Below are 6205 nucleotides of genomic sequence, written 5' to 3'. Positions count from 1 at the left end.
TCGGTGATTGTCTCAACACCACACTCCCGTTCCAAAACAGTATTATGAGACTGCCTGTGTGTCCTGAAAAGGAAGCAAGCATGTGCAAACGTTTACAAGCCAGTTTAGAACTCCTGGAATGAGATGCATGCTCCAGTGGCGTTCCGAATTGCTAACCCAATTCCAAGTGGAGCCAAGGGGAATCTTCCCATCACGGATAATGTGCACTACGGTAGGTGCCCTCGGCAGATTGTCTTTTAAAGCCCTGAGATACTGAAGCACAACCAAGTGCGTATCATGGCATCACTTGCCTTCCCAGCTCTTGAGAGAGTTGCTAGCCCTCCAAAGCTCTAACGGCCATGTATGAAAAGCACTTGGCCGGCACAACTGCTGAAAGGAGCCAGCCAGCAAACCTTCAGAACAATCAATGAGTTTTGAGTCTGTGCACCTGCCAGCTGCATTTCTGTTGCTCAGTGGCCTGTGTGCAGCACACACTGTTGGAACATGCAGATGAGGCTTCCCTGGAAAGGGGGCAGGAATTCTGGAGCCAGATGGCAGAATTAGAATGACCTTCACCTGCCCTTAATCCATGTGAAGCTGAATGGACATCAAAGCTTTACAGAAATAATAACAATAGGGGGGAAGCTATGTCCTTGGCACATAGCAAAGAGCAATCACTTTCATTCTCAAACTGCTTCAAGTTCAAGGGCCCAGAGTCATCCTCCGGGGGGCTCTTTCTTTGCTGTTGCATAATTTGTATTACAGTAGAAGTAATACCAATATGTCATGCGGTGGCCCATTGCCGTCCAATGCTAACAACAGAAGAAAGAGACTAAATAGTCTCCACTTCCTAAACAGATGTGCAGTGCAGAAAGAAAAGATGTCCTAAATCAATATATTTGTGGGTAGGTCTATAGAACAATCTGAACCATGTGTACACTGTTGCACGTGCGTTTAGGTCTATGGGTTGTATTCAACTGAAACCTACTCAGAAATTAATGAACCTGTTAGCCGTGCCCATTAACTTCACTGGGTCTACTCTGAGCAGGACTAGCATGGGATACCATGCTGTAAGTCTTACATAGCTTGACAAGTAGAGCCCATTTAGCTCCTTGGGGGGGAAGTGTGTGTTGTAGCTGCAAGGAATATATTTATTATATTAGTACTCCACCTTTCGTGAGGGATGCAGGTGGCGCTGTGGGTTAAACCACAGAGCCTAGGGCTTGCCGATCAGAAGGTTGGCGGTTTGAATCCCTGCGATGGAGTGAGCTCCCGTTGCTCAGCCCCAGGTCCTGCCAACCTAGCAGTTCGAAAGCACGTCAAAGTGCAAGTAAATAAACAGGTACTGCTACAGCGGGAAGGTAAACGGTGTTTCTGTGTGCTGCTCTGGTTCGTCAGAAGCGGCTTAATCATGCTGGCCACAAGACCTGGAAGCTGTATGCCGGCTCCCTCGGCCAATAATGCGAGATGAGCGTGCAACCCCAGAGTCGGTCACGACTGGACCTAATGGGCAGGGGTCCCTTTATCTTTACTCCACCTTTGCTGCAAGGTGCTCAGGGTAATCTAAATTATCCTCTTTTATCCTCCCAAATCTGCGCAGTAGATTAGGCTCATATAGGGATAACCTAAGGTCAACCCAGGAGCTTTATGGGTAAGAATGCCAAAACCTGGCATTCTTGCTCCAAGGGCACCACCATTTTGGCTTTCCTCCTCTGATTCATAACAGTACAGTGGTACCTCAGTTTACGAACTTGATCCGTTCCAGAAGTTCGTTCTTAAACCGAAACCATTCTTAAACTGAGGTGCACTTTCCCTAATGAGGCCTCCCGCTACCAGTGCCCTTCCACCGTTCGGCTTCCGTTCTTAGACTGAGGTAAAGTTTGCAAACCGGGACACTACTTCCAGTTTTGCAGAGTTCGTAAACGGAATCGTTCGTAACAGGACTTTTCTTAGACTGAGGTACCACTGTTCAGTACTTCTTGTTATGGGGAAGGGCTGTAATTCGGGGTAGAGCAGGCTTCCTCAAACTCGGCCCTCCAGATGTTTTGAGACTACAATTCCCATCATCCCTGACCACTGGTCCTGCTAGCTAGGGATCATGGGAGTTGTAGGCAAAAAAAATAAAAATCTGGAGGGCCGAGTTTGAGGAAGCCTGGGGTAGAGTATCTGTCTTGCATGCAGGTCTCAGGTTTCAGGTCTGACAGCACTGGGACAGCCTCCTGCCTGAAACCCTGGAAAGCCACAATGGCGGCAAGAGTTCTGCTAGCTAAGAACTGGAAATCCCATGAATTACCAACGATTGGCAAATGAAGGTGATGGAGTACATGGAAATGGCTGAGATGACCGGAAGAATCCGTGACCGGGGAGAAGAAGCAACAGAAGAAGAGTGGAAAGACTTTAAAATCTATTTGAAAAAATATGCAAAAATTGTATACCAAGAATAGATTTAGAATTGTATAGAAGCTGAGGATTTAAAATCTAAGTGAAGTACAGAGAAAGGATAGATTTGAAATTTAAAGATATTTATATAAAAATGCATTAGAAATTGCTAAAAGATAAAAATGAAATGAAGAGCAGATGGAGGGAACTCGAGGAGGTCCCTATATACAATGTTAAAGAAATTTGTATTTGTATTTAGATGTTTGTCTTTTTATTTATTTATTTTATTGTTGTGTTATTGTTCTTTAATGTGTTTTATTGCCTTTTAAATTGTTGTTGATCTTTTGTTTTTCTCTTTTGTGTTTATAAAATCAATAAAAATCATTATTTAAAAAAAGAAAAAGAAACCCTGGACAGCCATTGTCAATCAATGTAGATAATACTAAGGTAGATGAACCGTTGGTGAGTTGCTTAGGACTGGCTAACACATGCCTGCATGCTATGGCCTGACTTTTGTGTCAGCCCATGTTTACATCCAGCTGACAGTTTCACCCAAAATAATCTTCCCTTCCTTTCCTTTCCTTCTTCATTGGCTCTTGTCACCTGCCTGTAGGATCACTTGAAAACAGTATTATTTATCTCCATAAAGCCACTCCCCTGTAAAACATCAGCTCACTTTCAGCTTAACTTGAATCCATAAAAATCTGAATAAGTGAGATTATATTGGGTTTTAGTAGCTTGGTGAAGGCTTCGTTTGTGCTAAATAGGTGAATCAGCCACTAAAGTGCGGCACATAAAAAGCTTATTGAAGGGGATGTTACCTGCTTGTAGGCATTGCTTGGTTTTGCCTGCCATCTAGTGGTTTGGTTCCGCCACACTTCTTGCCCAGAAAGAAGAGAGTGCTGATACATGATCCAAGCGGGATGCAGTTTCTTTTCGTAATGGCACAAGTCAAATCAAAGCACATATGATCATTCGTTCAGTGGTGCTTTCTTTCAACCAGTCACTATCAAAGGGTACATAATATATAATTGGGACCAAGCGTAGCTCAACTTAAGCCTGTAGCAGTTTTCATTATACAGTATTTGAAATGTCTGTCCAAGCTTATTATTGTGTTTGGGCTTAATGTTGAGTTCTTTAAACACAAATGAAAGCCTGCTGTACTATAACATCTAATCATACCCCTAGCATATACAATTATTTGCTGAATGAGGTTAACAGCACTGTTGAAAGCAGGGGGTATATAACTGTGTTTTAAAGGGCTATTTGCAGAAATGGGTACTGTATCTGATTTCAAACATGCCAAGCTTCTGGGCTCTGACCCACTATTCTCAATGTATTTATTTAGTTTACATTTGTCATGGAACGCAAGCCTCCCTGGCGAGGCTTGCCATCAGCCACTGGCCAGATCCAGACCTGCTTAGATTTGTGTGCCTATTTCCCCATTTCTTCATGGAAATCTCATTTATTTTCATTCTTATAACATGCAGGTATGTTTCAGCCAGTCCTAAGCAACTCACCAAAGGAACACTAAGCAGTAGCTGAAGAGGCAGAGTCACAGTGCTGCACTGTAGTGCAAGCAAAGTGTTTGAACTGGAATGGTTGCCAGAAAGTTAGGCTGCCCACGTCTTGCTAATCAGCAGGAAGTGAATGCAGTCAAGTTTGGGAGTGCTGATCCTCTGTATGGAGAAGCAGCTTCTCCTTTTTCCTTCCCACCTCATCTGCTCAACAGATTAGTGTCCCAAACCACTGTGAAGTCTCACCTTCCAGACTGGAGTTTCAGTCCAAGGGAGACTATTCATACTTATTTATTCCTATTGGAGCAGGGCTTATCTGTTTAATCAGAGCAGACAGCATTAGCCATGGATTTGGCTTGGCACAAGCACTTCCTAATCCAGTGCTCCTGCTTCGCTTTCCTGAACTTCTTAAATTAATGACGTTCTTTCAGAGTTCTTGAGGTTAATGACCTTCTTTGGAAATGTCCCCCATTTCCTGACTGTTCTTCATTTAGGTTTCCTAGCAAACAGTCATGTGCATAATTTGTCAGCCTCCTTCATTATTATTTTTAATGCACTTTTCCCACCAATTTAAATTGTGAGCTCAGTCACATTGATCATGTTAGGTTGGTCTGTTCAGGATACTAGCACATATTTTCCTGTGCCTTTTAAATTTGTAAAAAAATGTCTTTACAACAGATTGGGCAAAGCCAGTATGAACAATTGTGACGGGTGCCAGCCCAAGCATAATTTGTTATCTCTTCCCTCCCCATTCATACCACCACAGTCAATCATTCCAACTCTTCCCTCCCTATAGTGCATTCTTGTGGCCTCTTGCATTTCTGCAACGTTTCTGCCCCAGAAAGTAAGCCATAAAAGTTGATGGGGTTTCGTTTCTACTAAAGTAAGTTTCCAATTTGACAGTCTGTGTGCCAAAAAGCTTTTGCGCCTGTCTCCAATATTTACGTAAGCGAAGCCCATCTCTCTCAATATTTTCTAAAATGGCTGGAAGCAATACCCATTCCTGTTATAACTCGGGAGATCGTGGCCACTGTGTCAATCACAAGACCATTCCAATATACAGGTGAAACTCGGAAAATTAGAATATCGTCAAAAAGTGCATTTATTCCGGTAATGCATCTTTTTATTTTTTATTTTTATTTTAATTTTTACAAGTGCTTTCTTTTGGAAATCCCACAGTAATAAAACAAATAGTTACAATAATACAAAATAAAAATAAACATCGCTATTACATTTCATTAATTACATTCCATTTATAATTGACCCGCCTAACGACAAATAATTACAATTACAAAAAATAAAGGCTTGACATATCTTGCTTTGCATGTCATGCATCTATCTCATATATCGGTTTCACCTTTTAAGTTGCATTAATAAATGCACTTTTTGCATGAAGTAAAGTTGCATGAAATAAATGCACTTTTTGACAATATTCTAATTTTCCGAGTTTCACCTGTATTCCTGGCTGAGTACATTCAGCTGGTCAGATGCTCGATTTGGCATTTCCTTCTGAATGAGAAGAGGGAGATATGTAGGTAGGGAGAGATCATTTCCCTGGTGCTGGTTTGAATCATAGAACAGATTAATACGGTTTGCTCTTAGGAAGTTCTCAGCAAGGTTTAGAAAAAAGATTCACTGATACATCCACATTATTTAAAACTCCCCCCTTTCTTCCTGGTATTATCAAAAGAAATAAGGAAGCCAACTGAATTAGCAAATTTTCCATCTACGCTGGCCAGGTTCCTCTGCACCTGAGGGAAAGCAGGCTAGCTTAGGGAGCACAAGCCACACAGCACACACACCTCTGTCCTCCAGCACTCTTGCTACCACTCCCTGTTCTCGCCAAGCATCTGCTCCCTGAAGCAGCTACCTTAGTTTGTTCAATAGTAGGGCTGGCCTCCAAGGGTGGCGTTTACAAGGCTATGTCTCCAGACTATGCCTTCTTTCTGCCACTTCATAACAAATAATAACTCCTCCTTGAATAATATTTGGAATTACGTGGCATGGGGAGGATAGATGACACTGCACGTTATCTTACTCGCAATCATATGATGCAAAACCGAGATTTGTACCCAGGTTTTTGGGACCCTTCTTGAATTCTTGAGCTTTGTCACAATTTATTTCCTGGTATTAATGCAAGATAAATGTGTTACCTACGGAAAGATTTTATTTGCTTTGCAGTTTACCGAATTCACCGGACATTTATCCAACATTTAGCCGTTACATTTTAAAATTCAGCTAGTCAATGCCATTACAATGTGCAAGTAATTATTCAGGTAAAATGAACCCCCCCCAGCTCATAGTGTAGTTTTCTATGGTTATAACCAACT

Source organism: Zootoca vivipara, chromosome 5 (genome assembly GCF_965207765.1).
Source record: "Zootoca vivipara chromosome 5, rZooViv2.hap1.1, whole genome shotgun sequence".
In the NCBI taxonomy this organism is placed as follows: domain Eukaryota; kingdom Metazoa; phylum Chordata; class Lepidosauria; order Squamata; family Lacertidae; genus Zootoca; species Zootoca vivipara.
The sequence above is the reverse complement of the archived record's forward strand: the minus strand, read 5'-3'. Positions refer to the sequence as shown.